This window comes from Centrocercus urophasianus, unplaced genomic scaffold, assembly GCF_019232065.1.
Source record: "Centrocercus urophasianus isolate 14NV4802_14NV808 unplaced genomic scaffold, USGS_Curo_1.0 seq_12, whole genome shotgun sequence".
Taxonomy (NCBI): Eukaryota; Metazoa; Chordata; class Aves; order Galliformes; family Phasianidae; genus Centrocercus; species Centrocercus urophasianus.
The window spans coordinates 33,418,003-33,434,155 of NW_024884364.1; positions in this window are offsets into that span (position 1 = coordinate 33,418,003).

Here is a 16,153-nt window from a genome sequence, read left to right on the forward strand (position 1 = left end):
CGACCAAGCTTTCCCCTAACACATTTATCCAGTTTCCGTGCCCTACTTAAAAACTTTGGCTCTCACAGCTCACTGAGGCTGCTGGATAGGTTAAGAGCTGCACCTCAGGAATGGAAGGATCTGGATGTTTGAGAGCAATGCTGGGCTTCTCCCAGAACTTCTGCAAATGCATGAAGAGGAGATAGCTTATTCAGACATTTACTACAAAATATATTTTTCAAAATAGTTTCCTATGTGGACATTTGGGAGGAAGTTTGTTGGGAGACGTTCAAGATCCCTGTGGATGTGGCACTCAGGGACACGGCTGGTGGGCATAGTGAGGGTGGGCTGATGGTTGGACTTGGTGATCTTAGTGGTTTTCCAAGCTTAATGACATTGCCATTTTATTCGTAGATGAAAGTTTGTAATGAGTGCGTTTGCTCCTTGACATTTTTTTTATCACACAAACTAGTCTCCACTTTGAACAAACAAATCCCTTTACAGGACCTTATTTGCAGAACTCTGTGCTTGTTATCCTAGAATTATCACCCAGGAACTCTGCAACAGCTAATGAAATTTTAATCCCTCGGTACTCAGCGCATATGTACGTAATGAATGTTCGCAGATACGTTCTACCTCTTTGTCATCCGTGAGCACTGACACTCACCACAAATACGCACACATACATGTTAGTCAGCACTGTGAGTTGTCGCTTTGGGCCATCATGAGGTGTCCACACTCCAGATGTGACTGGCAGACCCAGGGAATGAAACAAGTCAGCACTGCATCACACAGCAACAGGGCTCCCTAGCTCTCTGTGAGGCTTCTCACCAAAAGCCATTTATGTGTAGGTGCTCTCTGTTAATAAAGAACCAGCTCTATAGCTGTTTCTTATTTTGCGTAAGTTCTGATTTTTTTGTATGAATTGATTGCTTCTTCTACTTTCATCCTTGAAAACATTTTTTTTTCATGTGTAGATACTTAAAACTTGGACATTAAAACCAGATCCGGGAACATCTTGTGCTCAGCACTGGTGAGGCTGCACCTCAAATACTGCGTTCAGTTTTGAGCCCCTCACTACAAGAATGACATAGAGGCCCTGCAGTGTGTCCAGAGAAGGGCAATGAAGCACTGAGGGATCTGGAGCACAAGTCTGATAGGGAGCAGCTGAGGGAACTGGGATTGTTCAGTCTGGAAAAGAGGAGGCTCAGGGGAGATTTTATTGTTCTCTACAATCACCTGAATGGAGATTTTTAAGGTGGGGGTTGACCTCTTCTCCCAGGTACCAGTGATAGGATGAGAGGGAATGAGAAGTCCTCAAGTTGCACCGGGATATGTTCAGGTTGGACATCATGGAAAAACTCTCAGGAAGAGCAATGAGGCAGTGGCACAGGCTGCCCAGGGTGAAGTCACCATTCCTGGAGATATTCAAGAGCCGCGTGGATGTGGCACTGAGGGACATGGGCAGTGGGCATGGTACGGATGGGTTGACAATTGGGCTAGGTGATCTTAGTGGTGTTTTCCAACCTTAACAAATCTATGATTCTATCTTAAAATAAATAATTTGGTTTTGACCATATCTCAGTCTTGGAGAACTTATATTGAAGCTGTTGGATGTACCTCCAAATTCAGATAATTTATTTAGGCAATGAAGTTAATGAAGGCTGGCTTCTCGTGCATTTGTTACACAGTCTCGTACATCCTACCAAAATAATCACAGTTCATCTTTAGCACTATCCCCCATCTCAACTTCTGCCTTTTCCTCAGTGTATCTTGCTCTCCTACTGCTGGTACCACCTGTGAGCAACATGTGCAAGGAGTCATCTGTAAGATTTGGGCACCAAATGACACCAACATCAGCCAAACCACTCTGAGAGCTCCCATAACCGTCCCCTGAGACCTTGAGAAGGACTATAGACTCATTTTTAATAAGAAAAGGGCAAGCAGGTAAACATGGATGTGCTGTTCAGAACAGGAGGAACTCTCCTAACAATTTCCCTACTTAAGGTTTGGTATAAGTTTATCCTGGCCCATCGCATAAGACAGCAGTTTATGAAGTGAGCAGGAATTAGAGGTCAATGGATTTCACCCCTCCCGCCTTTTTCTGGAGACAAACATGAAGCAAACTTCTTGGAGCAGTTCCCCATCCTTTACAATCTGCAGAAGCTTCACAATGTGAGACAGCGCATCGTGAGACTTGCTTGCTCAGAAGATGCAAAATTGCAACCTGAAAGAGGTTTGCATCTCCAAAAAGGTTCTTAAAACAATTACTTCCAAATCAGGCAGCAATAATAGGTTTTCCCACTCTGAGGCCTCTGAGGAGTTATTAAAGACAATTTTCCAGACTCATTCAAATGTCAGCTCATTACAGCCTTTGCAAATAGGAAGGCAGACCGTGGGATTTGTGTTTTTGTTATAACTATTTTTACATCAAATTTATAAAATGTATAAAGGAGCATTAAGCCTTGTTATTCTCTTTCCTTTTTTTACTCATATATGCTCGACCTCTTCTTGAAAAGGATCATTCAAAAGCAGTCAAATAACAAAGGCTGGATGAGGACATTCCAATCCCTCCTTATCCACTTTAAAATACAATATTTCAAAGGCAATTCTGGAGTGCTTCTTTTGGCAGCTACAACCAGAGCCACAGTAGAAGCCTTTCAGTGGGTCAGCCTGATGGATAGCCTCTTACATCAATGAGCCAGCTGTCCCCATTAGGAGTGAGAATCATCTGAGCAGCCTGAGGAGACTTTAAAGGAACATTCATCACATACAGATAAAAAGGTACCCTGCACTTGTGTGGCTCATTGCAGTAGCAGATCTCAAAAGGCCTGCAGCAAGGAGGTGAGTTTTATTGTTCTGCACGGAGAAGTGGAGATAGCAAGCTCAGAAAGGGGCTTACTGAGGCTTGCTGGAAGTCCCTTGTGGTCCGACTGGAGGAGTTGGGATTCAGACACTCCAGCCCCCTCTTCTGCCCGACAACATCCTCCATCACCCCAAGGCGTCTGTTGTGTCACAATACCTATGTAAAGACATAAGCATATTTGCATTTATTTCTCCCATTCCATGGCATTTTTTCTCAAGGATGTTCAAGTGGAGATTGTGCAGGCTGGAAGCTAGTGTCCTTTAGATGAATCTGTTGGACTACCAGGGCTGCGAAGACCTCTCCAGCATCCAGAGATACGGAGATCAGGCTATTCAGCCTATAGAAGAGAAGGCTCTGGGAAGGCCTGAGAGCAACCTTGCAGTATCTAAGGCGAGGGATACAAAAATAAGTGGACAGACTCCTTGAAGGTCTGTTGTGACAGGACAAGGGGAAATAGTTTCAAACTAAAAGAGGGGAGATTTAGATTGGACATAAGGAAGACATTTTTTACAATAAGGGTGGTGAGGCACTGGCACAGGTTACCCAGAGAGGTGTTGGATGCCCCATCCCTGGAAACATTCAAGGTCAGGCTGGACAGGGCTCTGAGCAACCTGATGTAGCTGTAGGTGTCCCTGTTCACTGCAGGGTTTGGACCAGATGACCTTTAAATGTCCTTTCCAACTCAAATGATTCTATGATTTTGTGACTCTCTCCTCAGCCATCTGTCCCTGTTCTTTCTCCTCATGCACTGTTCCCCACAGAGGCATCCACACATGCAGCATCCCTGTCACAAGAGCTGCTGTTGTTTTTGCTCTCCCAGATGCTCTAAGGCTGCCACTACTTCTACATCTCCCACCCATAAATGTTCATTCACAGTCCCATCACCTTTACCAAAACCCCGCCAGTTTGTTTTGGAGGTGAAAGAATATGTGTCTTTATGAGGTTTTGCCAGTCTTCATCTCCTGAGACCAGGTAGAATGGCAAAAACTGAGTTTGCTGCTGAGGGAGTGCAAGAAACTTATCTGACTTCATATGACAAGGAAACTACTCACACAGTCCTAAGCAACCAAAAATGCCTCTGACTGGAAACTGATGCCACAGCTCTTACAAGTCCAGAGGACTTGCAGGACTTCCTGGGGCCTTGAATTCTTCAATTTCTCAGAAGTGTTGGGTTTTTAAAAGAAGTACAGTAGCAAATAAGCAGGATTACAGATTCAAGAAGCAGATTTACAAACCTTTCCTGGGCTACCCAAGCTGAGCCCACTTGATGGTTCCTAGAAAATTAGGCTCCCTTAAGATTTCCTGGCTGGGTGCAGACCTAAAATTTAATTTTCTTCAATAACAGTCCCACAGAGTAATTGTTTGTGCATGCATGGACATGCTGAGATGGATGTGGTTATTTGGCTCATTTAATCGTCTTTGCGCCAGGGATCTGGCAAGAGGACCTGCTGTGTCAAGCAGCGTCTAATCTCCTATAAAACCTAACACTTCTGGCACAAACACACGAGCTTCCAAGTTTTAAGCACCTTTCCTTGCCAGTACAAGAGGCGAGTGATCCTCCATGTGCCTACAAAAAGGACTGTGAGTTGCCTGCCCAGCTCCCTCCTGCCAGCTCCTCCCCATCCATCCTGCGTGCAGGACAGAGCAGTGCAGCCACTCGGCCATGTGTCTGCTGACCTCCTACAGACTCTGCTGGTTGTTTTGTTGTATATGAATCTCAACTTTCGCTGGTCAAATTATATATATTAAAAAAATAATAACAATAAAGGTTTTGGAAGGAAATAATGTTTTGAGGCCTTCTGATGGCAGAGAAAGTCCTGACAACGCCAGTGTTGTAACATCTAAAGGCAAATGAAATCAACTCAGAAATATGCACTTTTAGAAGAGCGTAACTTGTCAGTGACTCACAGTTCTCATACCTTATGACTTTTACGATATTGGGTCAGATTTGTGCTGAAAAACCTTTTAAGAATATGGGATATGACATACCCAAATAATGTACAAGGGCACCACGATGCTGCACCCCATGGCCTTAAGTTGTGCTGGAGAGGTTCAGGTTGGATATTAGGAAACATTTTTTCTCTGAAAGAGCAGTGAGGCAGTGGCACAGGCTTCCCAGGGAGTGGTGGAGTCACTGTGCCTGAAGGTGTATGAGAAAAGTGTAGATATGGCACTGAGGGATGTGGTTTAGAGCAGTCACAGGCATGGGCTAGTTGGACTAAATTATCTTACTGGTTTTTCCAACCTTAATGATTCTGTCATTCTGTGATTCTATGAGGTCCAGCCTGGTACCTGCCTTCATGCTATCACCTCTCCTCCTTATGGCCTTAATGAGATTTTTGGAAGAAGGGAGGAGAGTTCTACCATCTCTGAAACACAGAGAGAGAAAAGAAAGAAAAGATAAAAGGTATAGTTTCAAGACCCAGGTGAGTTGATTTAAATTTGAAATGCTGAAAAACACTGCCTTGTTTTCAGGCCCCTGATCCCATGGAAGACCAATGCTTTCTGTGCTGTTTGTCCAAAGCAGGTTGCTAGGCTGGTTTTCATCTTAGGCTTGCCAAAGACTTATGAGTGGGAAAGGCAAGGAACTAGTTGTCAGAAAAGGGGACAGAGCTCTTTAGTCCAGCAATGGAAATGGGGATGCTGCATGGACAGGCTTAAGGCTGCTGGCCTCAATGGCTAGTTGCAATCATGGGCAGGGGATCTGGCCTTGGTCTGCAGACTCCAGAATATCCCCATACAATGGGACATCACAGCCCTCTCCCCAGGAGAGAAACACAGGTTGGAGGGAAAATCAGTCTTTGTGCATTCTGTACTTATTTCTCCAACTTCCCAGTTAAGTCATTAGAAATAAATAAACGAATGAATGGATATCTGGAGGCTCTTCTGTTCCAGTTACGAAACCAACAGAATGCTATATTCTTCCCCACTGATGAGCATTTAAATGTTCTGTCCCCCAGCTACGGCCTGCTAATAGGGATCATAAGGCCCACTTCTGCTGCCAAGAAGAAAGCTTCAGCACTGCTTTTTTTCCAAGTCTCCATAGGCGCCTGATCTGTGTGCAAATGCTCTCTGGATTGTTTTTTTTAACACTCTGTTTTGTTAGGTTTCTCACTTCCAGATAATAATCATACAGACTGGATGGCTGCATTGGCTGTGAAGGCAGGCGGGTCAGCAGCAGGAGATTTGGATGCTCTTCCACTGCCCCTTAGTAAAGTGGGTTGGGGAGGGAGCTACATAGCCTTCATGATCCAGCTTCATGGGTTAGGTTTTTTCTGATCTTCTTTTGTTAGTCAGAATGAATTAGCATATTAATCTCTTGTTTTACATGGCTGGTGTTAATTATTTTATTAATTGCAAGAACAAACCAAATTTCTGATCATTAATGTTGGTAGAAATCTCAGCGTGCTCAAAGACATATTTGGGAGGTTTCATGCTATGTTTTTCAGATAAAAAACAAGTGACTACAACAGCATTTATGCCTATTATTTTAATCCCTTACACAGCTGGAGAGTTCAGTGTCCATGGCTGTGGCCTCGTTCTCCTCTTTCCCTGCTGAAAGTTCTTCCTGTTCAGTATGTTTTAGCTGGGACAATAAGTTCATCTATTCTAAAGGTTAATACGTTCAGTGTTTCTCTTACGTACGCAGCATTGTTACTCCGATTTCACAATCAATCAGGCACAAGAATGTGAGGTAGCTTGCCAGGAGAAGAAAGGGGATAGAGAGGAGGACACATCCCATATAATTAAAAAAAAAAAATCATGGAAAGTAGAAAATGATGGAAAATAAATCATTAAGTGCATTCAAAAGAGCAAAGAATAGCCAGTTATTAAATGTCACCTGTAGTTCTTATATATGAGTCATATCTGAGCTCTGTCCTCCACTGTAAATAGAGGCAAAAGACATGACCTTTCATTCATGCCAACCCTTTCTATATGGTCAGGAGCTGGCTCAAGCTCCTAGTGAAGCTAGGTCAGTGGGCAGAGATGCCCATTTAATGAATCCAAAGCGTGAAGGTTTCTGATAGGGCCAAGGCCAAGACAGTGGCTCACTGCAGAGGGATGGATGGGCCAGCTCCCTGGTGTGTTCTTTCCCCAGTTCATGAAAATGGCTGGAAATGAACCCAGAAGAGAACATGTGCTCCTGGTTTAGTGAGCTGGAAACAGGCTTTGCAAGGGATCGGGTCAGAGCCAGAGTTAATGCAAGAAGAGGAGGCTGAGAGGGTAACTGAGGGCAAGATGCCCTTGCTCTAACATCAGCAATGGAAGAAGGCACCTCCAGAGGGCATTTTAGCATACATTCTGTCTCTTCTGAAGCATCTGTTTTCTTCATGGATGCTAAAGTTGACCAGGTCAACCCCAATGCTCACTCTGGCTCTGCAGTGCCATTTCAGCCTGCTCATAGCAAGGGCACCCTGCTGCAGTACAGCTTTAGCTGATACCACGCACACTTCAGTAATTTTAACATCAACCTCTTCTTCCACAACAAGGGATTTGCAGTGCAGTTATTAGTGAAAGTGGGCAGCCCAGTGCAACTGCCTCTGAATTCAGCTATGTTCTGTCAGTATACAGTACATTGATAGGGCAGTTCTCAAGCAGAAAAAGGTGGCAGCAGCTTGATAACTTTGTGTCCTGAGCTGATATGCAGCCTGTGTGCCAAGACAAGACTGAAGGGTCTCCCGTGAGTCATGCCTGCGTGGAGAGAGAGAACGTTCTGCATGCAGATTTGTCTCTGACGCAACGACATGTCAAACCTGGCAGCACAACCATGCTGCCTGGGAGCTGGCCCCTCTCAGCACTAAATCTTGGTTCATGATCTCTGTGAAGTTGTTTTCAAGTCCCTTCAACTGAAGCTCAGCGTGGCTATGAAATGCTTCGCATACATCGGAGATGCCTGTGTGAACACATCCCGATAGCAGAAAAACAAGAGCCCAGTTTCAGATTCCCAGACATCCCTACTCACAATTAAAAAAAAAAAAAAAAAAAAAAAAAATATTAAAAAAAAGAGGAAGGAGAAAGAAGAGGTAGAGAAAGAGAAGCATGACTTTTCATTAGCAGCATGGAGACACTTTCACAGTGATTTTATTGCAGAACGAAAACCACAGCGTAGTCACTGAGTTACAACTCAACCTACTGCTAATTAAACTCTTTGGAAACCACAGCCATAGGAAGGCAGACACTTGTTAAATAGACTACATTTTCTTTCCTCACGTGTTTTGATGCCGATCATCTCCATTTTCACCAGACACACTCACACCTCTTTCATTTCTTCCCACATGGACTGTCCAGATACACAACAGAATTCTTACCAGCAACAAGCCCCCACTGTGCAGGGCACAATGACCATTAGTCACCTTGTAAATAATTGAAGAGCAGGGAGTTCCATCCCTTGGTTCTTTCTTGCAAAGCCACCCAGAGCAGGCAGCTCCTCAGAACAGATCTAGGTGCAAGCACTGGTGGAGTCACCATCCCTGGAGGTGTTCATGAACTGTGTGGATGTGGCACTGAGGGCCATGGTCGGTGGGCATGGTGGGGATGGACTGATGGTTGGACTAGGTGATGTCAGTAGACTTTCCAACCTTAATTTGGTTGGAAAAAAAAGAAAATCCAACAGGATTCTGTGATTATTCTCCACACCGGGAAAAAGGAAAGGACTTCTGTTAGATGTGCTGAGAAAAGCCTTCCCTTGCCATCTGAATACTGCGGAGCTCTGTTTGGTACACATAATTATCTGCTTCATAATACATGTTTACTGCAAATGTGGTGGCATGCTGTGTTTATGAAATACCTGTGAAAGGGCACACCCAAGCACACCTGTGTGCTGCCTCACTGGGCACCTGTGAGCACATCTCAGACATGCAGCTCATTTGGACCCACATTGACAGTGACAGGTCATCCCCCCATGCCAGCGGCTGTCCCACAGTTGCCAAAAGATGGCAATGGCTCTTCCAATAGGGAGTTGCAGTAGGGCAGCTTCATATAGTGGCAGTAGAAGGTACATATGCAGAAGGATAATTGGTGTTGGCAACAGGAGTTGTCACATCCAAAGAACGCAATGCCTGCAAAACTCAACCAGAATGCAGAAGGGATGCGTTTGATGAGCACCTGGCTCCATAGCATCTGAGATCTGGCTGCAGCTGCTGATGTCCAGCATAAGGTGTGATCTGTATTCATTCCTATGCAAAACCATCACCGTTTTTGCATGCAGATGAGTACATCTCATCTGCATTCAGCCAGGCGTGCTCTGCTCTGCTGGAAGTCTGAAGCATGGGATGCCCTGAAGCACGGGATCTGATTTCCTGATGCTGAGGTCACTCGTGGGGACATTTGTGCCATTGGCAGTGGTATGGAGCCCTGAGTCTGGCACTGAGACAAATGCGTGCTGTGTGTTTTACCAGCCTCAGCAATCAAAGTCAATGCCCAAAAGATGGCCCTGAGGATCTCACCACTTGGTTTTTTTGCACACTGGGTGTAGAGAAGCATAAACATTTGCATACAGTTGGGATAGTCTAGATAAGGCTTCTACAAGCAAAGCACTGACAAAGCTTGGCTGGAGGTTGATAAAGCTGCCACCTCTTTCTTAAGGCTCTGTTGGACTTGCTGAGTGCAAACCTGGTGTGAGAGATGCTACAGACTTGTAGTGAACCCACAGATTGCTGTATGGACTCCATATATGCGTGCTGGACCCCGAAGTTTGTTAGCAACTGGATTCCTGCCTAGATGGGCATGGTAGGCGAGTGCCTTGTGCTGAAACTGCAGACAGCAAAGGGCAATTGTTGCTGATCCTCAGCACTGGAACAAGGCTGGCAGCAATGGGTGGGCCTTCCTCCAAGTGCCCTGCTTCAAGAGGAAGAGGTACAGCACAGGCACTGGGGAACATGATTGCCAACCTTAACAATGTAAGCCCAAAGAAGATCTAGCACCTCTAGAATATTTTACGCAGCATTTGTGCTACATCTAAAGGTAAAACACAAGCCATTTTTAAAATTGTCATTTAAAAATTGGATTTTATTCTAGGTCATTTTAAAATTGCATTTGTTCTGTGGTGAGTAAGGAGGCATGACATACCAGGACAAGCGATTCCAAACTCCTGTCATTAATATCTTACAGAAACAATTAAAGTTTAAAACAAACAACTGAAGTCAAATATATCAATTCAACAAAAGCAACTCCCCCACAATAGCAAGCATTTTTCTTCTTCTTCTTAAAGAGGAATCAACTTGTTTCATCTACTCACTGCTCGTTTTCCTCAAAATGCTTCATTTTTCAAGGAGTAACCCATATGTTAGGAGTTAGACTCAATGATCCTAATGGATTCCTTCCAACTTGGGATATTCTATGATTCTGTGTTGGGTGGTTCATTACTATTTTCTTCTGGGTGAAAACAATTTCCTAGGATTTCTATGTGTTCAATAGAGACGGAGCACATGAAAGGTAAAAATGGTCTGGTAGTATAAAATAGATAGAGAGCATGCTCTTAAAAGTAAGTTCTTTACATGTTGGTTTTTTTTGTAACCAGGCGTATCGTACTATTTCTAGGGGATGAAAGACTGTCCATGGGCCTTGGCTTATGCCTGACTATTCAGTAATAGGTCTTAAAAAGAAAACATCAACCACTACCTTGCTTGATTTTTTTCTCATTTTTAAAATAATCTGTTTCTAAATATTTGACAATATCTGATTCTGGATGAAATAACAAATGCATCTAGCATGATAAACCATACACTGTCACAGCTGTAAGCAAGAGCAGCTATTTACAGATCCTTGCACACATCCATAATCCATTCCACTACATTTCATGCACACAAAAGCCAAGCTAAACATCAAAAACCTCAAAAAAAAAAAAAAACAACCCAAACCAAAACAAAAAATCATTCATCTAGACTAAGATTGAGAAGCCTTTAACTAGTGCAGGAAAAGACTAATGGTTTATTGATTCATGCTGCTCAAGCCACAATTGCAACTGCCTTTTCCAAACTTCAGGGTTAAAAAAAAAAAAAGAGGTGAAAACTGAGGAAAGAAAACCAGAGTAATGCTACCAGGATCTCATAAGGCTTGACCCTTTCTCTCCAGGTCAGAATGAATTTCTAAGTCTGAGATGTGCAGGGCAACCAAAGGGACAGGAGTACATGGCATCCCACGGCTGTCAGGGAACAAGGAACACCAACATCTCCCAAATCCAAGCCCTGTTTCACCCTGGTGGACTGTGCTGGTCACTGTCTGGGGGACCTTCGTGGTGCTATATCAGCTACATGACTGTGCTTCCTCTTCTTCTCTAGTTTACTTCCTCTAAAATGGAGCAAAGCAAGTAAAGCAGAGAATATAAAGACATTTTGGACTGCCCTTTTGGTGTGTTGGCCATTCCAGCATCATTTGTTTTCTAAGCAGCTCTGATCCTGGCCTGAAGTGGTAAGTTTTAAAACCCTTAGTTTGCTGCTACTTCCATTTGTGAGGCATGTGGATCACAATTCATTAAGCCAGCATTGGTTTCCATGAAGCAGCCATCTGCTGGAGAATCATGCCTCTGTCCTGTTTTTTCTGCTGAGAGGGAGAAAGGCTGCTCTCCACCACCATTTCACACAGCTGTGGTCAGCAAGGATCCCTGCTTTAGGCTGGAGCTAACAAGAACGTCTGTGATCACTGAGTCACGTGGTAGATATGTCCTTATTGAGTTTCCCCTTCCAGGTTACTTGTGATGGTTCTCAGAAATTCAGCAGAGAGGGTCCAGGACCTCAGCCAGGTGCAGGCTGCCATCTCCTTTCCATTTCTAGTCAGCTGGGTAGAAGAAGCATTTATCATAGAATCATAGAACCGTATAATAGAACCACAGAACTATAGAATTGTTTGAGTTGGAAGGAATTCTTAAAGGTCATACAGTCCAACTCCCCTTCAATGAACAGGGGCATCTACAGCTAGATCAGGTTGCTCAAAGCCTGGTCCAGCCTGACCTTGATTGTCTTTAAATATTTACAGATGATGGATGATGCTCTTTAGGTACTTCCAAAAGGTTTTTCTTAGGGTTGAAATATTTTGCTTAAGGGTATGAAGAACTACATCAACGTTTCAGCCTGGTTTTTCCCTCTTCTCTCTGAACACTTTGGACCCTCGATGCTGACATTGATGGCTTTACATGAATGCCTTCTCCACTAGGAAATATTTGATCAAGGGCTATGGCCTTGACTGAGAAATGCAAAGCATGCAGGGGCATCTGAGCTGAACAAGGCTGCTGTGGAATCTCGGGAGGTTTGCTCCCAGCCAAGCAGTGCTGACCTTGGCAGTGAGGCAGCTGTGTGCTTCTTTTCACTGCTGGGATGTTTTGAGTGTCATGGGGGAATGCTGGGAGGTTGCTAGAGCAGAAAAAACCTTACACAAGTGTTTCATGCAGAAAAATCAATCTAATTCCTGTCAGATCTAATGCTTTACAAGCCTTCCGTCTGGTAAAGCAACAAGACTGAGGAGAACTCTTGCCACTTGCCTTGGCTAAGGGTAGCAAGAGCCCATGAGGCCAGGTGCTCTACACCATTCCACATCTCACCTCACACTGAGCAAGGCTGACCAGGTGTTTGGGATGAGGGATGTTCAGTACCCAATGACAATCATTTCTTATCTATCCATCTTGTCCTAGCATTTGGGTCCATCCAAAAACCAGGCTACCACTTGGGATTTCCATTCATTTGCTAGATAAATGCTGCTTTCAAGCCTCCCCTCCTCCAGTAGTGAATGCAGCAGTTGACCTTAATCCAAAAGCAAAGTGTTACAAAGGAGGGAAGGAAAGGGAAGGGAAGGGAAGGGAAGGGAAGGGAAGGGAAGGGAAGGGAAGGGAAGGGAAGATGCAAGCCTACAATAACTAAAAACTGAGAATCACAATAGTTTGGGTAAATTAATTGCCTATTTCCAAATTTTAACATTTGGCTGGGTTAGTTTTCCCATCTCACTTTGCTTTTGGTGTGTTCTTCATAATGCTTCCACAACAAGGCTGAACCCCAGTGCCTGGCTCAACCTGCAGCCATTCATTGTCTCCCTGTCCTTGTAACCAGAACTTATCACAGGCACAATCCTGGATAGAACACACAGCTTTAAACTTAACTATTCTTAAAAACAAGTAAACAAACAAACTATATTGCTATGGACAGGGTGATGATCCTGTGTCAGAAGCACACGATTTGGGGATTTTCTTTTTGCAAGGGGAATTCTTGCATGAGTAGGGATTAGGCACTCGTCTGAAAGCCTCAGACCCTGTGGTGAGTGATGTGATTTGCTGTGGGATATGTAAACTCGGGACAATCCTTCCTGCCTAGCAGGGCAGGATACACCAACACCTTGAATATTGATGAAAGATGCTGGAGAAAGGCAAAGTTTCTCTGTCCTGGCTCTTTTTTTGTGTTGTCAGCATTCTTGCGAAAGGGCTATGTTGAAACTGCAAGATACAGTCTTTACCATGGTAACCTATAGCAATATTATTCAGTACAAGACTCAAGCAGCACTTGCAGAGTGAATGCATCTGGAGGAAATGGCCACATTTATGTGGCATGTTTGTGATGCAGTGGCACAGCTGTCAATACTGAAACTAAACAGGTCTGTCACTGGCCTCATGTTTCAGCATGGTGCAGGCACAGTGTAAAGGTCTTGAACCCAAGGAGAAGACCCAGTACAGGATGTGCTGCATAAGGCATGGGGAATTAGCTCCATGTGAGGAAGGAGAGACAAGAATACCAAACCCTCAATGTAAATGTGCATGTGTATAATAAAGTGACAATATACCAAGAGGAGGAAACTGTAATATTCTCTCACGCTCCTTGGAAAATAAGTGACTTGTCAGCAGGCAGCTCTATAATAGCTGATTTCTTAGGTATGCAAGTTATCTAAAAACAGTTGTTCCCTAATCTTCTCTCATCTGCTCCAGGTTATGGGAGTTCATAAATCCATGTATGTTTGACGCTAATGGAAAATCTGCGTCGTGACTCCCTGGAGTGACCCAAGTGTGTGACAGTAACAAGCAAGCTATGCATTTGCTTGCTTTGCTGACAAAATACAAATGAGGAGGAACAAAAGAGAGGGAAAGGACAGAAGTCAATAGGATGGCATCACTCACACCTGTTCTGCCTGAATCAACCTCCTTTCCCAGCAGCAGGCTTACGCTACAAGGCACCCTCTGACAACAGCCATAGTTGCTGGAGGACTCTGCTCACGTGTTGCAGTGCTCTGACTAGGGAAAAAAAAAAAGTGGTTTTAGATAGCTGGAAGTGCAAAGACCTCAGGGGATGGGAAACCATTAGGACCAGAGGGAATGGCTTCAAGCTACGGCAGGGGAGATTCAGGCTGGACATGAGGAAGTATTGCTTTTCAGAAAGGGTGGTCAGGCACTGGAACGGACTGCCCAGGGAGGTGGTGGAGTCACCGAGCCTGGGGGTGTTCAAGGAAAGGCTGGATGTTGTGTTGAGGGACATGGTTTAGTGGGAGCTATTGGGAATAGGTGAACGGTTGGACTGGGTGATCTTTTAGGCCTTTTCCAACCTTGGTGATTCTATGATTCTATGATTCTATGAAACATCTGCCCAAATGCTTCTAGTGCATCATTCTCTCCTCACCAAGGAGGGGCTTTATGTCAAGATGTACTTGAAGAGTGCAACCTTCTGATGCCCAAATTGTCTGAAAATACACAATTGACAGCAAGTTTTTTCCAGAAAGCATGGTCTCCTGAGGGGAACCTGTGTGATGTTTGGCTGCACTTGTGCAGAACGCTGTCTGTGATTTCTGGGAAAGAAGAGGAGGAACCTGGCACAAAGTCCAAAAGGTCAGTGTACCACATTCTTTTGTGAATAGTGAGATACGACAGCTAGTATAAGAAGTGAGGCAACAAGAAGGCCAAGGAAGAAGGGAAAAATCCTTGTCATGTTTTGTACTAATGTAGTACTGCTCAGAAAAGTGGCTTTACAAACATCAGTATCTCTGTGATGGGAATAATACTTCCTGCACTACTGGGCAGAAAGCCAAGGGCAGGAGGCAAGTGCTCACTGAATAAGGAGAAGCCTATGCTGCATGATGGAGTTAGGGAAAGAAAGCATGTGATGCAGAGATGAGAAAACCTGCACCTGGATCACTCATATTCAATAGAGTGCTATTTTTCACTTTTATTTTGTTTTATTTTGTTTTGTTTTGTTTTGTTTTTTTGCATGGGTACAAAACATTCAAAGCTAGAGGCTTGAACAAGTCAGAACTCCTTCACACACACACATACACACACACATCCAGTGTAGAAATCATTCCTCTTAACACCCCAGTGTGTGTTTAGACTAACATTTTATTAGAAAGGAAAATGGAGAGACAGAGAGGAAGCTAATGGCACCCTGGATAGAGGAGATCCTATTAAGAACCCCTGCTGTATAAAGTGTTGAAACTGTGCTGAGGGCTTCCTGAGCTGCTTCTATTAATACAACTGTGCTCAAGAGAAAAATAAACGGGTTTCGGGTTGGAAGGTCTCAGAGGGCTGGATGGTCTCAGAGCAAGGAAAGGTTTCCAGCTTGCATTTACAGTAAAGACTATATGCTATCAATCTCATTGATTATTCAGTCAGCCGTGTTGCAAGTGGCTGCACACCCTCCTCTCCCAAATGTGAGGGTTCACAGAATCATAGAATTGTAGGAGTTGGAAGGGATCTCTGGGGATCATCAAGGTTAAGGAGCAGTCTCATTGCTTCCTGGTGTGGACTGAGGTTCTTGGCTTGCACTTTCCTCCCTCCCACTTCTGTTGCTGCCTTTAGCATTTCTTCTTGGTAACCTACTTCTTTTTCCCCCACTCATAATTCCTTCCATTCTTCCTTCTCCGTTATAATCTCACTATGCCTCTTTCCTCTCCAGTAGTTTTCACCTTAATGTTGACATTGTTGCACACTGAATATCCAAACAAAGCCACTATTCATTCAAAAAGTAAAATAAAATAAAATTTGGGTCATTTGTTGGCTCGCAGCAAACAGCTCAAAGTACCAGACAGTCTCTGGGAAACAAGAAACCAGAAGGAATACAGGGCATCTGCTTTTCAGTGTTTGGGATTTTGCAAAAGTTGCCATGAATTGAATGCCAATTTTCCTGGACTAGCTTGCAACCCAAGCATTGTAATGAAAACAATGGCTGTCACTGGTGCCAGTGTGTTCCTGGTGCATAACCCGAATGTCAAAGCAGCAGAGTTATGGGATAAAAGGCAAAATGATACAGCTGACTGAAATTTCCTAAAGAGCAATACACTAAAAGTATCAAGAAAAGGAGACTTTCTTCCCTAATTCAGAGAAACTCTGATCAAAACTATCATAGT